The sequence below is a fragment of the Pleurodeles waltl genome, chromosome 1_1, assembly GCF_031143425.1.
Source record: "Pleurodeles waltl isolate 20211129_DDA chromosome 1_1, aPleWal1.hap1.20221129, whole genome shotgun sequence".
Taxonomy (NCBI): domain Eukaryota; kingdom Metazoa; phylum Chordata; class Amphibia; order Caudata; family Salamandridae; genus Pleurodeles; species Pleurodeles waltl.
Window position 1 is genome coordinate 362,688,739 of NC_090436.1, and position 25,463 is coordinate 362,714,201.

The 25,463-nt window shown below is 47.0% G+C and overlaps 1 protein-coding gene across 1 annotated transcript in view; it reads right to left on the reverse strand.

The window, feature by feature from the left end:
- Positions 1–24,083, reverse strand: part of ADAMTS6 (ADAM metallopeptidase with thrombospondin type 1 motif 6) — a 1,391,222-nt gene extending 1,367,139 nt beyond the window's left edge. The window contains exon 1 of the mRNA XM_069222749.1: positions 23,748–24,083. The gene's annotated coding sequence lies outside the window, so the exon portion shown is untranslated. The remainder of the gene's footprint in view (positions 1–23,747) is intronic.
- Between the last annotated feature and the right edge of the window lie 1,380 nt (positions 24,084–25,463).

Genomic DNA, 25,463 nt, shown 5'->3' on the forward strand with positions numbered 1-25,463 from the left:
CGAGCTCACATGGGTGGTAATAGTCACCCTTTGAACGACGAGGGAGAGTTCCCATGGGTGGAGGAGGTATTGGGTGTGTTTGAGATATAGGTCAGGTGGTGTTTTTTTTCACGAGGAATGGGTGGTGGGTGGGGGAATGGTTGGGGGGATAGGAAGTTATGCAATGTTTGAAAATGTCCTCAGCAGTGTGGTATGTACTCTTATGAGGGGCTTCAACTTTTTGTTGAGTTTATGGTTCTCCTGCGATAACTCTTCTCTAATCGACAATGGTTAACCTGAAGGGGGGCCCCATTGAAGTTTTTATCATGGAATGTTAATGGTTTACGGGTCCCTGGGAGGAGGAGGAGAATTTTTAAATTCCTAAAGAGGGTAGAGGAGGAAGTAATAATTTTACAAGAAACTCATTTGTTAGAGACTGAATGGAATGTATATCTTAGACATCTGAACTGGGTGGGCTATTGTGCATATACTAATCAATCATGTGTGATTAAGGGGGTGGCAATTTTGATAAAGAAATTGGTAGGAGTGAAGGTTGCTAATGTTAAGAAGGATCCTAGGGGTAGGTGGCTGATTGTGGAGGCCGTCTTGCACGGTACCTGGTTTACGATCGCCGGGTATTATGGTCCTAATGTCGATGACCCTTCACCCTTTCAAGATCTCTTTACCCATTTATTGGTTACTAAACACCCGAATATAATTGGTGGGGATTTTAACGTTTTATTGAATCCTATTTTAGATAAGTCTACACCAAGACCAACAGTTAATTCACCCAAAACTCGGTCAAGGATAAAACAAGGAATGTTGGATCTTGGTTTAATAGATATTTGGCACCAGAAGGGTGGGGTGGGCCCCAGGTACAGATTTAATAACAAGAAATATGGTCATCATTCAAGGATGGATTTTTTCTTAATTCAACATCAGTTAAGGGACATGGTAATATTGGTTTGCCATGCCCTAGCACATCTTTCAGATCACTCAGCAGTAATAATGCAAGTCTCCCTTAATAGCCAAGTGTCTACTCCCAGGTGGACAGTTAACCGTACTCTTTTTTTGGATTAGTTAATTGTGGATGGCTTGAGGAAGGAGACTAATGAATTTTTTTAAGTGAATTATGGATCTACCACATTGAAGATATTGTGGGACGCATATAAAGCCTCTATTAAAGGTAGGCTTGTGGGGTTGGCCACTTGCAGATACAGGGTGGAGAAAGATCAATTAAAACAACTTGAGCTTAAGGTGGCTTTCTTGCAGGAGGCTACTTTAAGGGTGGAGGAGAGACAGAAGGGGTATTTCAACTCTCAGTTAGAATCGGCAAGATCTGAGTTGGGCTTATTTTTAGAGGGGAAAATGAGAACGGCATGGGAATGCAGCAGGTTTGCCCACTACGAATATGGGGAAGGCTGTGGGAAACTTTTAGCTGGAAAACCAAATCAGATCGTTCCAAGAATGTTATTTCGCTTGTTAAATCAGAGGTTACGGGAGCTGTATTCACAACCAATTCTGAGATAGAGGAGGCCTTTGTGGGGGGTTTTCAGAGTCTGTACACAGAAGATCAGCATTCTTCTGAAACGTCTGTAAAGGCATATTTGGATGCGCTTCATCTTCCTCAGTTAACAGCATTGAATCAGAACCAACTCGCTAGGGAAATAGATTCTGGGGAGGTGAGAGCAGCAATTCAGAATCTAAAGAAGGGGAAGGCTCCGGGTCCAGATGGTCTGCCTAATGAGTTATATGGTAACCTCTGCGAGGAGTTGGTAACTATTTTGACAGAATTGTTTAACCTTCTTTTACAGGAAGGGGTTGATATGCCCAAGTCTTGGGGTGAGGCAGTTATTAGCCTCCTTTTGAAACCAGGGAAAGATCCTGCCCTCTGTAGTTCATATAGGCCAACATCTGTGTTGAATTCAGATTATAAGCTTTACACTCATATTTTGTCTAACAGGCTCCAGAGTGTGATTTGCAATTTGATCCATGAGGACCAGAAAGGGTTTGTTAGAGGTAGATATTTGCATGAGTTGACTCATGACTTGTTGGGTGCAGTGGATCTGGCGACCTCTAAAAAAGTTCCTCTATCGGTCCTCCCATTTGATGCAGCCAAAGCTTTTGACCGGGTAAATTGGCATATTTTTAGAATGTGTAATGGATGCCTTTAAGTTGGGCCTGAAATTTATCGAGGCAATTCAGGTAATTTATAAAGATCCATCTGCTTGCATTTTGATGAACGATAAGTTGTCTTCTAGATTTAGCATTCAGAGAGCGACGCAGCAAGGTTGTCCATTATCTCCTCTTCTTTTTAATTTATATATCGAACCTTTAGCAGCCATAATTAGGGCGGATAGAGAGATCCCTCCTTTTCAATGTATGGGCTGGGAGAAGAAGATTGCTTATGATATACACTGGGGACTTGACACATGTTTTCTCTAGAATTCTACTACGCTTAAAGGAGTATGGAGAAGTCTCGGGTCATTCCGTTAACCCTGAGAAAACTGAAATTATGTGTTGGAATACTACGTTTGATAGCCCGCTGGTTAAGCAACAGATTAGATACCTGGGAATTCAACTTATTCCCAACCTTAATGAATTGGCAAGGGTTCATTATGATAAGCTTTGTAAGGAAACTCGTAACTTACTTAAGACTTGGGCCGGGCTCCCTCTGTCTTTTATAGGTAGAGTAAATATTCTTAAAATGGTTATTCTTCCTAAATTTATATTCCTGTTTAATTCGATCCCCTTGGAATTCAAGAAGAGCTGGTTTCAGAAGATGCAAGCTGATTTAACCTCATTTGTATGGTCATCAAAAGGTGTTAGGATTGCTTGGCAAAAACTATGTAGGCCCAAGAGGAAGGGGGGATCGCAGCTCCAGATTTTTACAAATACTACTTAGCCTTTCAGTTGAAAAATGTTAGGATCTTGGTGTGGGATAGGTCTGAATATATGTTCTTTTGGGGCGCAGCGACTCAAGAGTTTTTAGAGGCTGGTACTTTTTTCTTATATAAGCTTGGTCACCCGAAATTTTTCACAAAGATCCGTTTGAAGCTTCTTAAGGATGCTGCCAGAGTATGGTGGTTGGTACGCCAAGCCCTCCATATTCATTATTACGGTCCAAAGGCTCCGGTCTGGGACTCCCCTGGCACTGCTGGGTTTCTTTTAGATAGATTGGCCTTGGTGTTAAAGGGAGTGACGAGGTGGGGATAAATTTTGAAGGAAGCTAAGTTGGTGTCCTGGTCAAGATTTGAGAAATTAACAGATCATAAGCTTTCAAGGTTAAAATATTTACAATTAGCAAGTTGGGCGGCATCCCTTCAGGAGAAAGGGGGAGTGTATAATTTTTGGGAAGAGAAATTATCCTGGATCTTGGTACATAAAGAAGGCTCTGTTTGGTATCAGGCATTGCTTGACGCTTCAGATTCAGCGGTTTTGCTTCTCGAGAAGAAATGGGGAGAGGTCTTGCCTGATTTGGATATAGTGCATATTTGGGAATTATCAAGCTCCATGCTGTGGTCGGTAACTAGATCAGCCGCTTTGAAAAAAAAACAATGGTTTGCGATGCATAGGGTTTATTGGTCCCCCCAGAAGGTATCTACTGTGGGGAAGTCAGAAAAAAAGTGTCCACGATGTGGGGCGCTTAATGCAAACGATATACATATGTTTTGGAGTTGTCCAAATCTAGGTATCTTTTGGTCTGGGATTAATGGTTTTCTTAAGCGATTTATAAGTACTGAAGTGGAGGTGGCCTCCCCTTTAGTATTCGTTGTTTTTGTTGATGCTATTGGCTAGGAGACAAATATGTCTAAAATGGGTCAGCCCTATACCCCCGAATGTTTTTGTCTGGCTGTCTTCTGTAGATTACTTTTCTTGCTTAGAACGTAGTGGTCCAACGGGTAATAACGATGAATGTTGGGTCATTTGGGAAAATGTTTGGCAAAATAGAATTACTCTCGGTATATAGTCCAATGATTACTCCCTCTTCCTTCCCCTCCCCCTCCTCGCTCCCGGGCTTGTGGTTGGATAAGAGCATTTGGTATGCCCGGGAGAGGTGAAGTGCTGTATCTGCTTGGGTTTAACCTGGTTAAACCGGTTCACCATGCTCGATGCAGGTTGATGACCCTCGAGTGGTGTGGTGGGACTTCCTTTATGAGGACAAAAAAAAAGACATTGAAGGGCATGACCACATTGAAGGGCATGACCATGGGGCTCCCTGAAAAACTCAAAAGGAGATGGGATGTCCTCTTGCCATGCCTGCTTTTCGCCTACAGAGAGGTGCCTCAGAAGGGAGTAGGGTTTTCCCCCTTTGAACTTCTGTTTGGCCATCCTGTTAGGGGACCACTAGCTCTTGTAAAAAAAGGCTGGGAGAGTCGTCTCCATGAGCCTAAACAAGATGTGGTGGACTATGTACTAGGCCTGGCGGTGATTTGTTACAACGCCCCAGGGCATCCCAGCTAGTGGAGATGCCCGCCCCTCCAGCCACTGCCCCCACGTTTGGCGGCAAGGCTGGAGGAGATAATTAGGAAAACAAGGAGGAGTCACCCACCAGTCAGGACAGCCCCTAAGGTGCCCTGAGCTGAGGTGACCCCTGCCTTTAGAAATCCTCCATCTCAGTTTTGGAGGATTCCCCCAATAGGATTGGGGATGTAACCACCCTCCATGACAGTAGCCATTGGCTACTGCCCTTCCAGACCTAAACACACCCCTAAATCTAGCATTCAGGGGCACCCCAGAACCCAGGAAATCAGATTCCTGCAACCTGAACTACAAAGAAGGACTGCTGAGCTTCAAGCCTGCAGAGACGACGGACGACGACAACTGCTTTGGCCCCAGCCCTACCGGCCTGTCTCCAGAGTCGAAAACCTGCAACCAGCGACGCATCCGACCAGGACCAGCGACCTCTGAAGCCTCAGAGGACTGCCCTGACCCCCAGGACCAAGAAACTCCCATGAGCAGCGGCTCTGCTAAAAAACAGCAACATCTTTGCAACAAAGAAGCAACTTTCAAAGACTTCACGTTTCCCGCCGGAAGCCTGAGACTTCACACTATGCACCCGGCGCCCCCGGCTCGAGGTCCAGAGAACCAACACCACAGGGAGGACTCCCTGGCGACTGTGACGCAGTGAGTAGCCCAAGATGACCCCCCTGGACCCCCACAGCAACGCCTGCAGAGAGAATCCAGAGGTTCCACCTGACCACGACTGCCTGTAACAAGGGACCCGATGCCTGGACCAAGCAATGCACCCGCAGCCCCCAGGACCTGAAGGAACCAAACCTCAGTGCAGGAGTGACCCCCAGGTGACCCTCTGCCTAGCCCAGGTGGTGGCTGTCCTGACAAGCCCCCCCCCCCCCCCCTGTGCCTGCACCACTAGAGTGACCCCCGGGTCCCTCCATTGTTTTCTATCTAAAACCTGACGCCTGCTTTGCACACTGCACCCGCCCGCCCCTGTGCGCTGAGGGTGTGTTTTGTGTGCCTACTTGTGTCCCCCCCGGTGCTCTACAAAATCCCCCTGGTCTGCCCCCCGAGGACGCGGGTACTTACCTGCTGGCAGACTGGAACCGGAGCACCCCTGTTCTCCATAGGCGCCTAAGTGTTTTGGGTACCTCTTTGACCTCTGCACCTGACCGGCCCTGAGCTGCTGGTGTGGTAACTTTGGGGTTGCCCTGAACCCCCAACGGTGGGCTGCCTATGCCCAGGAACTGAGACTTGTAAGCGTCTTACTTACCTCACAATTTAACCATTACTTACCTCCCCCAGGAACTGTTGATTTTTGCAGTGTCCACTTTTAAAATAGCTTATTGCCCTTTTAACAAAAACTGCATATGTTATTGCTCTAATTCATCTTTCCTAACTTACCTGTGTGGAGTACCTTGCATTTTATATATTTACTTCGAAACTTGAACTTGTGGTTCTTAAAATAAACTAAGAAAAGGTATTTTTCTATATAAAAACCTATTGGCCTGGAGTAAGTCTTTGAGTGTGTGTTCCTCATTTATTGCCTGTGTGTGTACAACAAATGCTTAACACTACCCTCTGATAAGCCTACTGCTCGACCACACTACCACAAAATAGAGCATTAGAATTATCTAATTTTGCCACTATCAACCTCTAAGGGGAACCCTTGGACTCTGTACCCACTATCTCTTACTTTGAGCTAGTATATACAGAGCCAACTTCCTACAGTTAGGGTTTATTTGCTGTGGGAAGCATAGGTTTTGCGCTAGAAGGGATCCCATCCAGTACAATAACAATGTGTTAAGGTATTTCTCAATGTGTATTTGTACTGTAAAGTGGGGAAAACAAGGAGAAATTAAAACATTTCTCCGTGTTACACCTGCCTCGAGGAGGCGCAGGGTTTTGGCACAAAACCCTGTCTACAATTCTTTATAGCTATTGATTTCTGTCAAGACCCATGGGTGGTTGCATGGGAAGCACCATCCATATAACGCCCCTTTGATGCAAGGTAATGCAAGGCAATGCATTGTGCAACTTTGGGTTATAATCCATTGCAAATTGTGATTTGTGTTAGATTGTACACCCCACCACAACACTTTGCATCTGGTTTATGTTAAAAAACATAACGCAACCCTGACATGAAGTATTGGTAAGTCTAGGCCTTGGTGTTTTGGAGTATTGCAAAACTCAATGCAACCCTAGAACGATGCAATATGCATGCTCTGTTGTATGGGAAAACAACCCTAGCCTTCATCGACAGCATGGGCTGAAATGGTGCATAGCTTAAGAGATTGCCTGTTGAGGGCTCACAAATTAGCATTCAAGTGAGATGGAAGTGAGTGGTGTCTAGCTTGCTCAATGAACGTGCTGTGGAAACGAGGCACATGGGCTGTTTTGACTAGGATGTTTCAAAAGTAAGAGTGTAGAGCATCAAAGACAGACATTGCCCTGTGTATACTGCCTCCAACATAGAAACAATCACCAAGTTAGACATACATGGGTGGCTGCCAGCTATGTCTGCGTGGAGGAGAGGGCTCTGCTGATGCACTCCTCTGCTGTCTGATCTGGCAGAGCGCACACGGGGCACTGCTCACAATGCTTAAGCTCCTGGTACAGACCAGGGCACAGGCTACAAGTGGCCAGTAGCATGAGAGGTGGAAAGTGTCATGGTGGGGAAAAGGTCTCAAGGACCCCACTTCAAGGTTAAAAGAAAATATTACAGGCCTGTGTCACGGCACACAGGGTAGTATTTGTGCTCCCCGCCTCACACAGACATGAACTACTGAAAAAAAGGCATTGTATTTTATGTTATTGTAAGAAACTGTTACACACACCTGATGTTCTGTATCTCTGCCAGTGCAAGACTATGAGGTTGGAGAAGACTACGAGTTTCTGTTCACAGTCTCCACCACTCAAAAACACATCTATCTGTCTTATTGTGTAATTTCAAGTGTAAGTAAGGGGCTTAGAGGGGCGTGGCCAGGATAGTGGCCACATTGGACACACCTTAGTGAGCTCTGCGGCTGGCCTGAATAAAATCCTTCACCCATCCTTCCCATCCAACCGCTTTTAACTGGCCAGGTCCACTGTGCCTGCGCCTGCTGCCAGGGGTCATTAATTACGTGGCTAGCAGGTGAGCGCCACCATAGCATAGATGACAGAGAGAGCCACAGCAGAGAACGGAGATGAGGCCTAAGACAGGGCCTTTGAGGAAACGGCCCGAGAGCTACACAGGGACTGCGCCACACACTTAGAACTACCAGAATAGGAGGGAAGGCCCTCTGTCACCTCCACCCACATACCCCCTTGGAGGATTGCTTGCTGCCCCCGGACCAAGGGCCTGACTGTTTCTTTGGGCTTGGGTCCTGCAGGGCCTCGCACTACTGTCTGACAAACACCAGGGTGTGCACCGATGTAATCTACTGCAGGGGCTCAATGACGCGACCCCACCCCTCAAGCAGTGTCTCTGCGAACTGAACTTTAAATATACGCTTCTATTTCCAGCGAAGATAACAGTACTTGATGGTGAGAAGACACACATTTTTCTGCGTCCCAGAAGACGTGTGATAGAGGGCCTGCCTGCTGAATCAAGCACTAGGGAGTAGTTGACACCAAAAACTTGGCGATGCAAGAGAAGGCCCATCAGAACAAAACCATCCCAGGATCAAGTGGCAGCAGTGCAGGCACAGACAGTCGGAGACATCGCAACTCAGCAAGAACTATTTTGCTCTATTACGCACTGAGCAACAATCATAGTCTGGCTCAGACTCTGGTAGTTTGGTGTGATCAACAGCTGGCATTGAGCAAAGCCTGAAAGTCACCTCACAGTCTGCAGATGACATGTGACACATGTATTGGAGGTCCTGGCGTGAACAAACTTGTGCACTCTGCATGCTGTTGTGCCTGGGCACTCACTGGGTAATCTGTCAAGCCAGGGAGGGCTGGATGCTGCCTCCTCCGTATTGGGCATGTGAAGCTATTGTGTATATATGGATCACTGGGGGGAGTACACTGGAGGGAGGGAGAGACTTGCTACTTACCTACACGTGAGTCATCACACACTCACACACAATGCTGTAGTCTGACACACGTTATTACAACACAACATGGGGACATGAACTGACAATCTGATCCCACAGTATTATGTGGTAATATGTAATGTGCGCAGCATGGCAACCCCGGCTAAGCGCTATCAAATCCACGCATACCTTAAGCATTGTCACAAATATAGGCTCGGGACACCCAACGGCCCGTGAACACTTATTCTATTTCCTGGTTCATGAACTCCATACCAGGCTTGATCTGATTCCTTGCACTGAACAACTGGGCTCATTGATTACCTGGTCCGTACGCTCTCTGCTACAAGCAGTTTTGCAGTGGAGCAGCCTGTTTGTGCGAATTCCCACCTGGTGCCTTCAGACCGAAGCTTTATCAGACCCCCCCTCCCACTTCAGTGAGGAGTTTCTGCATGCATCACTCAGTACTCTGACCTGAGTCAAAGTATTGATAACAAGGGATTCACCTGCCTTAGGGCTATAGAATGGGATGCACATAAAGTAGTAGTTCGTGGTCATTGCCTAGCTACCATGTGGGGAGTACGGCGAGTACCACACGACGAATTACTGACAATAGAAAGGGCCCTATGCCCCTTACAGAGCAGTGGCTACCCCAGAGACAGGGAATGAATGCCTGTGACATTTACATTGGGAATATAGGGAAGCACAGACAAGGCTTGGCCACTATGACTATAAACACTGACTGGCCTTGCTGCAAGGCGAGAGTGACAGATCGGGCAGACCACTAGAGTGGTTGATCAAGGAAGACCAACAACGCACGCCAGTTGGAGCCATCAGACGCAATGATGGCTCAATGGCATCCAAGCATGTTAACATTAATGACGAATTTCAAGTTTACTACAGCCCTCTGTATGGGGCTGTAGATGCCATTGCCCCGACCTTTTGCATCCATTCGTGTCTTTTCCCCCTCCAGAGGGCGGAGCTGAAAGAACCCATTTGATCGGAAGAGGTCTGGGCGGCAGATAATCAGAAATAAAACTCCAGGCACGGCTTGGATGCCAGTTGAACACTATGCTACATTCTCTACTCTGCTTCCCCAGCCTCTCCCAGAGGTGTTTCACAAACCATGAATGAGCGGCTTCCAGGCTCGCAATGAAAGACGCTCATACTGGTCCTCCCCAAACCGGGAATTGATCCTTTAGATGTACGAGCTTACAACCACATTCCTACTCAACTTTGACAGCAAAAGTCCTGGGAAAAGAACTTGCAAACAGACTGTTTCCATTGACAAATACATTTGTCCACGACGATCCATCTGGATTTATACTGAGACGTTGTAATTTGCATTTATAGATCATTAACGACATGCTCCGTAGAATTCCTATTGTTGACTCTGCAACACATTGGTTTTGGGCTGGAGATCATGTGGTGGATTTGGACGTTGTACTCGAAACTGACGGCTATAGTGTGTACGGGACAATTGATATCAGACAGCTTTCCAATATAGAGAGGCACTAGACAAGGGGGTCATTGCTCTTTGCGATTACAATGGAGCCACCTGCCTGCAGCTGCAGGTGCAGGACGGGGGCATTCCTGAACTAAACATCTACCACATTGTATCCCTTTACGCAGACAATGCCTTACTCTTTCTAAGTGATGTTAGGACTTCTTTATAGGTTTTGATGCGACTTTGGAGCTATATCCAGCCTCAGAGTAAACTGGGCCAAATCTTGTTTGTTCCCTCTCACTCTTCCTCCTGAGCCCCACAGAGACGCTTCCCCGGAACACCAACTCAAATGGGGTTACAACACGTTTAAATACTTGGGTGTCCAAATGTATCACACTGACAGGGCCCCGAAAGAAGGCAACATAGCCCGTGCAGTGTCATCAGTACTCCCTGCACCTACCTCCGCTAGGATGAGTAGCAATAGCAAAGATGCTAGAGCTTTCTAAATTGTTGTATTACTTTGCTGTGCTGCCAATCGTCCTCCCTAAATGCTTTATCTAGGAACTGAACAGCCTCCTCTTGGCTTTAATATGGGGAGCGGGCCGCCATGTGGCCTTAGCCAGCGACCACTATTGAAGGTGTGGGTGCACCTAATTTTGAATTATATTACGCAGCGGTGCAGCTGCAATGGTCGCTGCGCTGGCTGGATGTGACTTTGGGTGCAGATCGGGCAGCTGTTCAGTCAAGGCTGGGTGTCTACATCTGGCTGACTGATCGTACTAGTCCTCCCCAGAGAGGATCAAGTCTAATGATGACAGCATATGATTTGTGCACAGGCAGGCTCCATCATCCCCTACTCAACATTGATTGCCTTGGATAAAGTGCCGGGCCTGCAAGAGCTGACCGACCAACATAATCTGGCGCAGTGGAAAATGCCAGAAATGGACACTTTTGGGATATCTTTAATGAAGGAAACCTCATTTCGTTTGTAGACATAATGGACACTTATACCATGGGCACGGGCCACGTCCTAACCTACCATGCCATTGTGCACACAGTGAGAACTACATGGGGTGCTGGAACCACTTCAATCACTCGTTCTACATGCACTCCTCACTCATGGCGGATTATGCAGGGCCATTTCAATACTATACATGGTGCTAACAACTGGTGCTCTATCAGATGTGGGAAAAGAGCAGACCAGGTGGAACGAAGTTCTTCCTCAACCAGTGACCGACAAGGTGGAAAGAAGTTCTTCCTCAACCAGTGACCGACAAGGCCTGGGCATGGGCTCTTCAACATGTAAAGGAGGTGTGCAGAAATCCCACATTCCACTTTGCGGAATTCAAAAATATACATCATGCTTATCTTTCTCCCATGCGCATCAAGTGCATATTCTCTACATCCATACTTGAATGCCAGAGATGCAAGCTTGCAGAAATGGGATTCTACCACATGGTTTGGGACTGTCTATCACTACAATTGACATGGGTGGAAAAAACAACCTGTATACTTAAAAGGAGGGATAGGGAGCAGATAAAGGTCTAGCACTCATGCTTCAAAATATCATCAATAAACAACCATTCTGAAACCAAACACAGTTATTGCCCAGGTCAATTTCCTTCAAGGATTTTGTGAGGTGGAAACCAAACACAGTTATTGCCCAGGTCAATTTCCTTCAAGACATTTGTGAGGTGGAAACCAAACACAGTTATTGCCCAGGTCAATTTCCTTCAAGGCTTTTGTTAGGTGGCAAACACTACAGTATACGCAGGGTAAGTAGGCAACCATAACTGTGTTTTGTTTCAGAGACACCATTCCAATTTTAACATGTAAAACTGTGTCTACTTGATCACATGCCCTTGTGATCTAAAATATGTGGGGATGACAAAAAGATCAGTGAAAACAAGGATCATGGAACACCTTAGCAATATACAATGTAAAGATACCACTACCAAACTGTACAACCATTTGCAACCCTCAACCATACATACATGCTGTGACCTCATATGGACTGTTTTGAAAACAATGAACTTTAGGAAAGGACAAAGATTGGTGTTCCGCCTAGCAACTCACACCCTTTGCCTCAAAGATGACATCCCATGGTGTGAGATATGACCTTACCAGTGTCAATTTTTCCTGACATTTAATGAGTACCCCCATTCTATGATCGAATTACCACTATCTGGCTGCTTTTGATGTTATTAATTATCACGGGACTCCATACATAATGAATATGACATCATATGACTGCCGATGATCTATTGATTATCACTGCACCTGAAGGCTGTAAAACTGGTATTGTCCTCCACTACCATCTTGGCCCTTACTCTTTTCAGCTCAAGACTTCAGAAGCAAACACAAGAGTATTGGGAGAATAGTACCGCCATTTCCTCTGTGATTTTTTTATGGTGGAAATCATTAACCACTACTAGGTTTTTTGTAATAAAGGATACCCAGTATGTTCATTTCATAATTCATGCTATGAATGAATACCAGCCGCATTATGAGAATAACTGCAATGGGTACTTTTTACCAACTGCATCATTCACATAACCATCATGTGATTTTTTTCCCCACCTCTGCAGTATGAAAGTATCCCCAATAGCATAGCACACAGTCACTATATACTCCAAGATGGTGACCGGGATTCCCCCAACACGTCTCTTTTTGTCTTTTCTCCATACAGCGCTGTAGAGGCAGCTGAGCATGTGCGGCCTCAGCCATCCTTGGGCTGGGGCTGAGATGCGCAGTTTAACTCATGCGCAGTCACTCTCAGACTGGCCTCAGTCCACATGTCACTTCTGACGCATCGTCACCTGAGCTTGCAGTTGACCCAAGATGACGTCCATGTCAAGACAACGTTCATGCCCACACCTCAATCACATTGTGACAATTATGGGCCATATTTAAATGCAACCCTGAGTCTGGCTTTCATATTCGGGCTAAGCAGAGATGGGGTGGGTCGCTAGTGCACAATGCGCGGGACCACGTGAGTACTTGATACCTTCTGTACAATACGGTTCCCCTTAAACTAAGGATCTTGTGTTACTTATTCTCATGCATTCCTCGTTTTCTACATTTATAGTTCTTTAGCAGCTGTGCCCATTACTCTGCTTTCGACCTAAGGGGCAAAACTGATACATTGCCAAATGGAATATGACGACCCTCTGGTCCCTTTTATGCTATTTGTTGTGTGTCTGTATGTACTGAGATTTCACAGTTTTTACATCTGTGGTCACCTGCCTGACCTACTTTGTTTCTTAGCACTTATCACCTATTGGCGAAGCCTTTGGCACCTTATGCATGGAGCATGAATCTCTCCTGTGTTACTAAAAATGTTGAATCTAAATATTGTTGAGATTAAATTTCTTGCCCATTTGTTCCATTTTTATTTCTCTCTAGGTTGGATCATACCACAGATAGGTCTAGGGAACACTAACCATTACATATCCTTTTTGGTGTAGGTAGGGATATCTGGTCCTGAAGAAGCACCAAGGATCAGGCTGGACTGAGGGGCGCAAAACATGTTGACCCTACAAAAATCATTCTAAAAGCTGCCTGGGTACCTTACACCCACTGGATAGTGTTGCACCTTTGTTTTTAACCATAAATGTTATTTAGGTACCTATTAAGTCAGTTTTAACATACTTTTTTGTCTTTCATCTTATCACCGCCCTACACAGCACACACCCTCCCACACTAGGTCATCATTATGGCATTTGTTTGGAGGAAACAAATCTCTAAAAAAGTGCCCTCTCGCAGGGCCCGTAGGGCACTGTTGTGCCAGCCAGTGAGAAGCTTGCCTTATGATGAAGCATGACACTCATTTGGGTGTGTGAGGGCACCAACTCATGAGCATAAGGACTCCCTGTCAGTTCTATTCATCTTTGCATCCATCTTTTCTGCTATAGGAACAGCACCTTTGTTGTTTATTGGAAATAACAATCACCACTGCAGAACTATCAGGTCACACACTAATGCCCACCCACAAGTCCTGCCTCCTTGGCCTCCATCTCAAAGCCAAGGGAGATAAGCATCTCCATAGGTTTACAGGCCTTGCGTTTGTTCTTTTTAAGCAGCAAATCGTGATGCACTGGAAAGCACCAGCAGACCCAGGCACTGCTAAATGGCCGACTTCACTATTACAATGGGCACGCGTGGAATTGAGCATGCTCGAGCGCTGCTTGACAAGGTAATAGCCAGGGTAAAGGGTGAACAATGGGACACCTATATTGCAAATATTGAAGCCAAGAATGACACACACCCACTTTGAGGGACCACTAGGCAACCACAGATCTGTCATCATCAGGTGTGCAACGCCCATTGGGCTAAAAGGGCCTTTGCCCCCCCTCAACCCCTTCTATTGCCTGGGTTATACAGTCTCAGCTTCAATGACACAGGCAGTTCTTTTGTGGGCCGGGCTGGAATGAGGCTGATGCCTGGGACGCATGCATTGTATTTTGCTGGTTTTCAAAAGGCCATTTAATTGTAAACAAGTCTTCTGTCTGCTTTCATTTCATCCTGTGCTCCCTGCCGTCCCAGTCCCTGTTCTTGTAAGGGCTGTTGCTGCCACAGAGGGGAGTAAATGCAGGCCACTGGAATTATGCGGCAGGGGAAGGCCAAATTATGCAGAAGGGTTAAGTAAATTGTGCAGTAAGGAAAGGCAAATTATGCTGCACATTTTGTGATAATATTCATTATTTTGCCGTTTTTACATTTGTTAACACTGTCTGGGAATTAGTTGCACCTCATTAGTACCAGTTCAACATCTAAATATAGCAACAAGCTACAGAAAGGTGACCAGTCAACCTATACAATGGGCCGTCCACTGCGTAACAATTCGTGTTACTGAGTTATGTAGTAACTTTTGAACCGTTTGAGCTAGAAGGTATTTTTTTATTAAAATCCACAGATTATGTGGCAGACAATGGATTAGGTGCCAAATATGGAAAATCTACAATTATGCTAAAATCGCAGCAGCTGAATGATAACTCCAGTGGCCCAGAGTATATTTCAGGGACAATACAGAGGTGGGCAAGCAGACTATTAATAGGGAGTGCCAAGCCAGAGCTCAGCAAATTATCAGCCTTGAATCTTAGCGCTAAAATGCGAACTAGGCCCTCTGCATGGTATGTAAATAGTGATGTAACAAATGTGCTAAAGACTCTTTAAAAAGTGTATTTTTTTTAAGTGAAAGCCTTTCACTTAAGAACACTAGAATGAACTGCTGCATTAAGTGACTTTTATCAGACGGCTTAGAGCAGATTATGCACTGGGTTTGTAAAGGTTTATTTGGAAGTCATGTTTGAGTGCAAAACTTCTTTGTCACAGCAAAGTGCCTGAAAGTAATGCAGAACAACACTTTGTTCTGCTTTAATTTACATCACAGTGCTGTTCCAAGGGCAGTGCATGAATGTTCTATGTTTCCATGGTTTTTAATGAAAATCCCTATCTACTAACTATAGTAGGGAAAGCTATGTGCCAAACAATATTGCCTCTTTGAGGCAGGTGTTAAAAAGGAGGAAATATATTCATTTCTCAAAATGTTTCACACTTAGCATCTGTGTTGCAGTGTACAACATGCATCCAAAGTGGGGAAAAGTTTTACAGTTTGCCTAGAAACAGTATGTTGTACACAGTGCATAACCCAGGCCTACCATCACACACACAGCCTTGCACTATCGTGCAAAGATGTGTGTGTGTCTTGCACAGACTGTTCATCCGCGGTAATTTAACAGATTTGACGATGTCCTGCTCTCTACTCTCACGCAATGGAGTGCTGCAAATTTGGTTGTTGCGCTGCGCTGCATTGCTTTTTAGTAAATCGACACTCAAATGAGAGGACAAAGGAAAAGGACGCATATTGAAGTACGGTAATTGCCTAGGATCCTACAATTTAGTCAAGCAGGTAAACCGGGGACCTTGTTTTTATGTTGCACAATTAAGCCACTAGATGAAGGGGCAGGGGCCTTGGTTATTGACAACTGGAGGTGGGAGGCAGAGGCCACATGAAGTCTTAGCCTGAGGTTCCCAAAATACATCTTCCTGAGTCAGAGTTGTAGATTTGTCTCTGGCTCTTCAGTGGCTCGGACACCACTAGAAAAGTGAAGTTGGCCAAAAAGCTGACATTTTATTGCAGGATCAGCTGCTAATTTATTTTCTCCACCCTTGGTCCCTGATTGACATCATGATAATCCTAGTTTAAATTACACCTGAAACCCCACTTGGAAACCGTCAATGACATGGTGAGTTCCTGAAAAGCATCTCGAGATACATTGTCTTGCATTCACAATGGCTGTCCACTCAGCTATTAGTCACACAGCTCACTCTCCTCTTACATACAGACATGCACACAATGGTCATCCAGCTGTCACATGGGCACGCCGTTAACTCAGCACTCACATAGGCGCACCTTTCACCCAGCATTCACAATCACAATGCTAAATATGCATTGACACAACTCACAGTCACTCAGCACTTACATGGGAACACCTCTCACACATCATACATTAAATTACCCAACACTCATAAACCTGCACATATGCCCACAAATGAACTTACAGAACTTCTGTTATTCCCGTAGTACTTGATGGGGATTTAGTTCCATCCATAACCACAGGACCACAGGGTGGGTGCAAGAGGGAAGAGTATTCTGAGGCTGGTGGACAGAACGGGCAGCGTGATTGGGCCAAGGCTGAGTGGCATAGTGTGGGGGCCACATCAGTCTCAGTCTGTGGGGATGAGCCGGGAGGGAGTGGTATTGTGATACAAGACGGGAATGCAGGCAAAGGCTGCTGGAGGTCTAAGAGTGAAGCACTGCATCTGAGGCAATGGGTTGGTGTGAAAATTGAGTGAGGACTGCAGGCTAAGTGTGTGTGTGGGCACAGGTTGTAGATCTACTTGTTGATCCTACACTTTAGCCCTGTTGGCCTTCATGCTGGCTGCTGTGAATGACAAAGGAGTTGGGTCACCTGTGGTCAGACCCCTTTTGCTGCTTCTGAAGTCACAATGTAGACCATCTGTGCCGCACTGGGCTGCGTCATGATACCCAGAATCACTATTAGCTTTATTCAAACTCACCCTCTTTTCACTCCTGTGCCTAAATGCATTTTGTGCAGAGAATCATTCTGCACCCATTGTCCCCTGGATTCCTACTGAAAAAGTAGTACTAACTGAATTGCAGTGACTTTGTAGGGTTAGGAGGCACACAATGCAAAGTTGATCAGTTTGGATGCATACCCTTTCTATTAGAGGACCGGTAAAACCATGTTATGGGGACCATGGGGCAAGCATGGGCTATTGGGTCTCATCGTTGGTGTTGGGGTTGTTTGCCTCTGATGTCCGGGAATATCACTTATTACAGCTGTGCAAACAGGGTCAAGTACATCCCCGTCAGTACTTGGGGCTCATTGGTTGTCATGGAAAGTAGTGATAAGCATCTCCGGGGGGTAGCTTGGGGGTTGCCAGTGATTTGTAGCCACAGTGTTGGCCCAGAGCCCTTTGATGAACACAGATACTGTTGAAAGTGGGGACTGGGAGTAGTCATCGGACTTACTTCTTGTCACTTGGTGTTGAGCAGCAGATGGGAAGCCACGTAGACAGTGTCACAGTGGCATGCTAGCAGCAGTGGTGACAGCCATAGGCACAGGCCTTGGCTTCAATCGCTTCAGTTGCAATTGTTCTTATTGCACAGCAGCAAGGTGAGCCACCAATTACGCAATTCCCTCTTGGCACTTCACTTCTGGACAGACTGCGCCCACACTTTCAGGCTCACCAATCTCTCTGTGCAGTCTCCTTTCCCCTGGATAGACCATTAGCACCACATTCTGGCTGGATCTTTCCCTTTCTCAGTAGGAAGGCTGGTTTCCAGGCACTAAATTTAGAGATAAAGTTCTTCCAGTTAGGCAAGACTCCAGGGAATAACCCCTCTCATCTGAAAAGCTGGCTGTCAGTCAGAAACCAGCTCTGGGTGCACAGCAGTCATCACAGTATGCTGCAAAGCAGAGTAATGCTCCTCATAGCAGGGTAGTCTCCAGCCTGGAGTGCCCACAACAAATAGGCATGCACTTTCTATGCCCGGCTTATCAACTGCCACACTGTACAATGATCATGGGAAATACAAAAGGTTAGCTCACCTAAAAAGATCCTTTCCATGCCGAAAAGCGACTTCAGTCTCAAACTTCATCCCAACCATTTTCCACAGTGCAGTACTGCAGAAAGACTAATCAGCAGCTCCTCCCGGTAAAATGGCCCCAGTGAATTTATAAAAGAGTTTAGCCTTCTCTGTACCCAAGGGACAGTAAGGGCTTCTATACACTAGATTAGCATGAGGCTAGATTCATAATCTGGGTAACTAGATACTTACAAATTTGCACTCAGTTTAAGGCAACATGACTCTATACATCGCAGGTGACATTCCCATCCCAACACCATGTTCAGGCAATATTATATTTTCCTACATTAATATGGCTTCTATTATGGTCTTTTTACTCTGTAGATGTTTAGTTGACTCCTGTGCATCTGATGTTTTGTGGATATTAAACAAGTACATATGTGCATCTCAATGTATAGTTGTTGGTCGACATATACATTATTTCCATGCGCACATGCAGTAAAAGTCACTCCACGGTGTTTATATGGTGAGCGAGGTGGATATTTATTTATTTATTCTTCTGGAGAGGGTAGTAGTGAGGAAAGCTGACTGGAGCAAGTAAAATAAACAAACCACAATACCTGATGTTTGCCTTGGTTCAGGGAGACCTGCCCTGTGTTTCCTACCCACCAGAGTCAGTCTCCCTCCTTGCCTTCCCACTACTCAACCACAATTCTTTCTAGCAGCCCAGCTCAGTTTACCAGATAACAAAACACGAAAACAACTACAGTTAACCCCTTTAGCCCCCTGACCACAGAAAACTTCAATCTTACAAACACTTGTAGGCCAGCAGAATCACCAGCAGACCAAGAAGGACATAGCTTCAGGGAGGGCGTATGGGGTGTGACATCTCCCCTAAATAAATGCATTTCTGGCTTGACAGTTGGGTCTGGGGACCCAGAATTGGGTCTGATACATCTTTGTTGGTTTTTCCCACTTGTTTAGTTGGGAAGTGTGAGATTCACATCCCCTGAATCTCACTGACTAAGCTACATCTCTGCAGACGAATGTCCTCTTAAAGTGCTCTGTAGGCAATCCAGTCAGAGCTGTCAACAACTCCTTGCCTACATGCATCTTCCCAAAGGAACTCTAAATGTCTTACATAAACCCTTCCTAAAACAAACATTCCTTGAAACAAAGATAATTTTTACTTCTGGCCAATAACAGGTTGTTTCAGTCAAAATAGATAGAAAGAACTGTTTTAAGACAAATATCTGCATTGGAGTACCACTATGTTTCTCTATAGCACTTGCCTTTGCTGTACACCGGACCTAATCTCCTCTTTCAATTTCAACATTTCAACTATTACTGGTATGCAGATAATATCCAAATCACATTTAAGTATGAAAACACATCTGACTTTGACTTATACCTAAATGGACAATTACTTAAATGGTCAAATAAAGGATGATCTCTAATCACAGGAAAATAAACATGTGACAAATCTAAATATTCTGGTGCAACAAATGGATCAAACGCCACCAGATGAGCCCAGCAACCTGGCCACCCACCAAACAACTCAGCCAAGTGAGAAACCGGAGTAACCATAGACTCCAATCTCTCAACTATATTCAGTCCACTATGCTTAAACTGCAGTTTGTCACTTCTTTCCCTCATATTGGCAATAAACATAGATCTGCCCGCATGCTTGAAATGCATGACCTACACCAACTGTTGGAAGTTTTAACCCCCCCCCCCCCCGGAAGTTCAGGTCTTGTTGTGCCCCTGGTCATCATACAAGAGTGACACGACCAAACCACGGGCCTCCTACATGGTTGAAATTCGCAGGCGATGGTTAGTAGACATTCATTTACACAGGACCGCAACACTTGTGGACGTTGATGCTTAACACTGTATTCGAAGACGAAGATCACAGAGGAACTGTTTGTACATTATAGCACGTGTAATGAAAATTGCTTGCATTATGATAGTACACAGTATACACAATGATTTAAGATGTATGCAATCCAATTGGCTTCACTTTTGTTGATGTTGTGAAATAATAAAAACTAATTTTTAAAAAAAAGTAAGGGGCTGAGCTGTGCGTGTGGCGACGACTGCTCAAGACTCCTTGCAGTTCTTGTTCACACCCACATGGATGTATTGCCATTCCCAGAGGATGAGCCTTCTTCCTTGAGCTCAACACGTTCCACTTGAAGAAACCCAATGGGGGGTGGGGGTGTACAGTATGTGAAGGTACGGTCACGAGCCTGGGTGAGCCTGTGTCCTGTGAGGTACAACCTCGCTTGTCTGTAGGACTGCCCGCATTTCTAAACCGCTCACTCTCTGGCAGTGTAAAAAGATGTACAGCTGGGACAGAAAGCTTGTATACAGCGAGGCACAGCCCTCGCAGAAGAGCCTTTGAGCAGAGACACAGTCGGTGAAGAAAATGCATGTGCATAAAAGTGCAGTCCTGTCAGAAAAGCATGTGTAGAGAGATGCAAGCCCCGTCAGAAAAGCCTCTGTATAGAGTCACAGCCCTGTCAGAAGAGACTGTGTACAGGGAGGCACGGACCTGCGAGGAAAGCCAATGAAAAGACATATATATAACCACGGCAGGGAAGCCACTGCAGTATGTTCCCAGACAGGAGCGCTAAAATCTGTTTGGATAAAACGCGTGTGACCCAGACAAATTGGCATCTGGCCCAGATACGGTGAGCCAGTGAAATGTTAGAAGTTGGGGCACCCGGTGGGGACGGGGGGCCTACAGCCCAGAGCAGCAATGCTCTCAGCATTCGTCCACAGGATGAGAAGAGGAGCGGGTACCCGGGCTTCACTGGTAGTGAGAATGGGGCGAATCTCCTTTCCCAACACCTGATTTATTAGCCCCTAGGCAAAAACCGCTGCATATGATGCTAGCAGCGACGAAGGAGCTCCTGTGATGTTTGGGTGCGGTCCAGTGCATTTATATGGAAATATAAGAGAGCTGATACTCACTATCCAAAGTACTTGTTTGCTCCCGAGAACTTCCGGTACTCTCCCATTAACTCTACTGCAGCAGTGCCAAAAGCTGCAGGTACTTTTTCTTTCAAATTATAGAAATGCAGGCACTCAGTACCTGGCAGTGCCTTGCCATTTAAAGCACTAGGGCCGGCGATAAAGCGTCTGCTCCGACAGCCCTGAAACAGGTACCGAGTATGGTTCAGGTGTAAAGGCCCAGGCATAGGAGACAGTACAAAATAAAGCGCCCGAGGTAAGACGTGAGCAGCCGTACGTGAGTCTCGTGGGCAGAAGGCTGGCCCGTGCCTCCTGTGGGGGGACGGAGGAGTCGACGCTACTCCTGCACTCGGTCCTCGCGCTGGACGCCGGTGAGGGGACGTCTTCCCGTTCCCCCAGCCGCGCGCTCACCCCTCACGCGCGTCTTTTCTGTGGAACGAGCTGAGCAGATCATCTGAACTGCACAAGCGACCGTTGGGGCTACTACACACGTTGACGACCGGTGCTGCGTCCAGTACCCGAAGTGCCTCTGTAGCTCCACCTCGGCGCCGCTCCGAAAATGTTCGTTCCCCTCTTGACAAAGCGGACTTGGTACTGCTCGTGCCACCTACCCTGCCAGGCTTGTCTGAGTTCACGGTGCCGGCGCTATCTCTGCCGAGCCCTACAAACGTTCGTTTCTTTATTGCAAAGGTTGGCTATAAGATGTCAGTGCCACTCGTGAGTGATCTTCATACCCTCAGTCATACCTGCTATGCCCATTCGAAAGGTGCCAGTGCAAAGGTGTTTGGGTATCAAAATGACCACACAATCCGACATGTAAAAAAAATGTTCGTTCTCTTGGTGTCAGAGCTCGCTATGGTCGGAGAAAGGCGGGGAGAACAGATGCTTGGCTAGGCTCCTGGACGGGGGAGGGGGAGTACCTCTGGCCCAGGGTAGTATCTAGTTGCGAGGCTCGATATAGTGAGAAGTACATGCCTGAATGAATAGGGGAGACATACGGTAGGGGCATTTCGAGTTTTGGAGATGGGGAGCGGTGACGCTGGAGAATGAGGGAGGTTTAAGATGAAGGCAGTTACGAATGTATGTCTTATTAGTGAGGAGGAATTCATGTAGTTGCATGACATTATGCCGGTTGCAACTGAGGGGTGGCCCGTTCTCATTAACACAGCGTTTTACGCATAATTAAAAAGAATGTCGTGCTTGCGCCATGCCAGTCACCCGAAGCTGGCTATGCAATACCCACGTCACCTGCCTTTGCTGCCCATGCCTTGATACCTACCTACACCTATATGCCAAAGTTATTGGAACGCGGAACCACGTTGCCGGCCTCTGGTATACATACCAAGGCTAGCCATGGTCCTTGTGCCATATCCAAGCCCTCAGTGTGGGCGTCCCATCAGCAACACGCACGCCTGGCTGTACATCACCCACCCGCAGCTCCTGGCTGACTTTTTTCACTCAGCACAGACTGCGAAAGTTGAGCTTTCTCATTTGGAGAACAGAGCAGTGCCGATGTGATCTGAAAGGAGCCGGTATCAGCAGATCAGGCTCCGAGCCGAGTCTGGCACCCCGGCTACCCTGTCTGTCTGGAGCGCAGGGCAAGCCGCTGACAGACACCAACGGCAGCAGCGTGCGTACAGGGACTATACAGGGGTGGGCGAAGGCAGCAGGTTCACTCCTGGATATGCAGAGGGGAAAGAAAAAATGCAGAACGGAGAGACACAGGGGGTATGCAGAGGGGAAAGGGGGAGATAAGCATGTGTGGTGGGCATATCACAGGGTGCAAGGAGGTACGCAAGAACACACGGGAGACATGTAGAGGGGACCGAACACAGCAGGGGTGCGGAAGAGAGATAGAAGGGGCGAAGGTGAGAGTATCAGGAGACAGGCAGACATGCATAGTCTGCACTGCCAAGGGATATTCAAGGGTGCATGTTGGGTGTATGAACGTTGGTTATGGTGTGGGTGTGCTAAAGAGATATGTAGGGGGCAGAGGGAGATATACAGGGTGTTTGCAATGGCGGGGGGAGGACACGAGATTATACAGAGGGTCGAAGGGATTTGCAGGGAACACGGGTAAATTCACATTGTGGAACGGATGGTTCCTGAGGGTAATGCATAGTGGAGACGGTCGGGGAATGGACACGCAAGGTGGCAAAGTGGAGTATACAAGACCACGAGGTATATGCAGGAAAGGCACACAGCAGTGTAAGGAGGCTCCAAGCACGGGGCATAGAATGGACATGGGTGCGCATGGAAATACTTTTAGGTGAGAACAAGTGGCATGCAAAGGCACAGTAGTCTGAAATAGAAGGGGCAGGTAGAACAGGCAGGGACACATGCTGGGCGCACAGGGGGCGTGTACTGTGGCACAACGGTGTGTGCAGGATTGCCACAGCGGAATATGCAGAATGGACACGTGTGCATGGAGAGAGGCTATAGAAGGTGTATGGAGGTTAGGCAAAGGAGGGATATGCAGCTGACCCAGGGGAGGTATAAAAGGTAGGTACAGGAGAGGTACGTGGAGTGGTCACGGCAGGTTGGGCAAGTAGGAGTATGCAAGGTGAGCACTGGAAGGGCATTCAGAGTTGGCACAGGAGGAGCAAGCAGAGTGAGAACAGAAGTGGTGTGCTGAGTTGACAGACTGTATGCAGAGTATGCAGGGCGGGCACACTCTGGATGGGCATGGGTAGGGGTATGCAATGGAGGGCTACGGCGGCGTGAAGGGCCAGTGAACATCAGCAAGCCTTACCGTGTTCATCCTGAGCTCCAGGGAGAAGGTGCCTGTGCAGTGGTCTGTGCACAGTGATGCTCCCGCCCCCTGAGCGCCCTGCTCTGCACTAGCGCTCCGCCCGTCGCGGTCCTTCCCTGGAGGGGCTCGGTGGAGGCTGTCCAGGCAGGGAGGGGGCTGCCGTCCATTCAACGCAGTGCTGGCCCGCTTCCCTCGCAGCCGGTGCTTACATGTGGATGAGCACGCTGAGCGCTGACTGAAGTTTGAGCCTGAGGACTCCGGCACCGCTCGCCAGCCGGCCAGGCGGGGGGCGACGGGGGCTGCTCCGACGCTGACTTCACGCTGCAGATGTGCGGGAGGGGGGTGAGGGCGCGCGTGCGCACAGGCCTGGCGCGGGGGAGGGGCGGAGAGGTTCAGACAGGGGTAGCTGAGTACACAGGAGCAGACAGACAGAGAAAGACTGGTGCACCTAGGGACGATACGGACCCAGAGAGAATACCCGGGCACGGATACCGAAGCCAGAACCTGAAACAGATCGAGAGATGCACTGGCGGGCACCGACACATAGACATATTTGTGGATATTACAGCCTATATTTCAAGACCGATACCAGCACATAAAATCCGTGACTCAACTATTAAGCGATACATCGAGATAAAGTTACCACGAAAGTTACAGCGAGACAGATCATCGAACACAGACACATGTAGAGACAAACCACGAAGCACGGACACAGAGACACACACAGGTACTTAAACAAACTCCGAAACCTGAATATTAAAGACCTGACATCTTGAAATGAAGACAGCTACCAAGACAAAATCATTGAGGCCTCAAATTCGAGGGAGATATGGAAGTTAAGAGACCGGTAAACAGATATGTAGAGACTCAAAGCTAGTAGCAAGGACGCGGGACACTGCCTAAGCATCGATACCGAGAATCACAGATACTGAACACAGACCCTGAGATAAATAACAAAGCATGACGTCGAGTCAGTGGCAAAACTCCCAGAACTCCATGGAACACCGGGATTTCAAACGAAATACGTTTCATTATACAAGGCTGTAGCAGTATGATACACAAATTCTACCAATATACCATAGACTGAAACAAAAGCACAGAAATCAAGATACAGACATTCTAGGCCAAGTGTGCGCACACATCGACTCTCAAACTAATATGCAGGAAGATAAGAGAATGTGAGTCGTGGTGGTGGGATCCAACGGATGTCCAACCCGGGGTTCTTTGGGAGGGTGGTGCGAACCAGGCCACCTCAGGATGGCATTGGTCGATTTGGGCTTGGGGTGGGATCAAGGTGACAGTTTAGTGTTACTGTCCCCTGGGTTTGGCCCCTTTTAGCACATTTGGTCCTGGAGGTAGGCTGCTATTAGGTTTTGCCCCATTGAGGCCTAGCTAGTGGTAGTTGAGGTTTAAGCGTTTTGTGTATCATAATGGCTAAGAAGAATCACGCAGTTCGAGGCGGACATGGAGGATCTGCTTCAACCAGGTGTGCCGTCTGAGTCGTGGGTTGTTATAACATGACCGATGCGCTCTTCGGGATGCGTGTCGCTGCAGCGGTGTTGGCTTGTTCTCCTGAAGCCAAGGTTATGGTGAGAGTGGTGGGTGAGAAAGTGGCTGAAGGGCAGGATTCAGAGGATAATAAGCACAATGTTAAGGCGAGCACGCTTACTTATGAATAAAAAGCTGTGACCACGGTGAGGCATGGTAGGGCCAGCG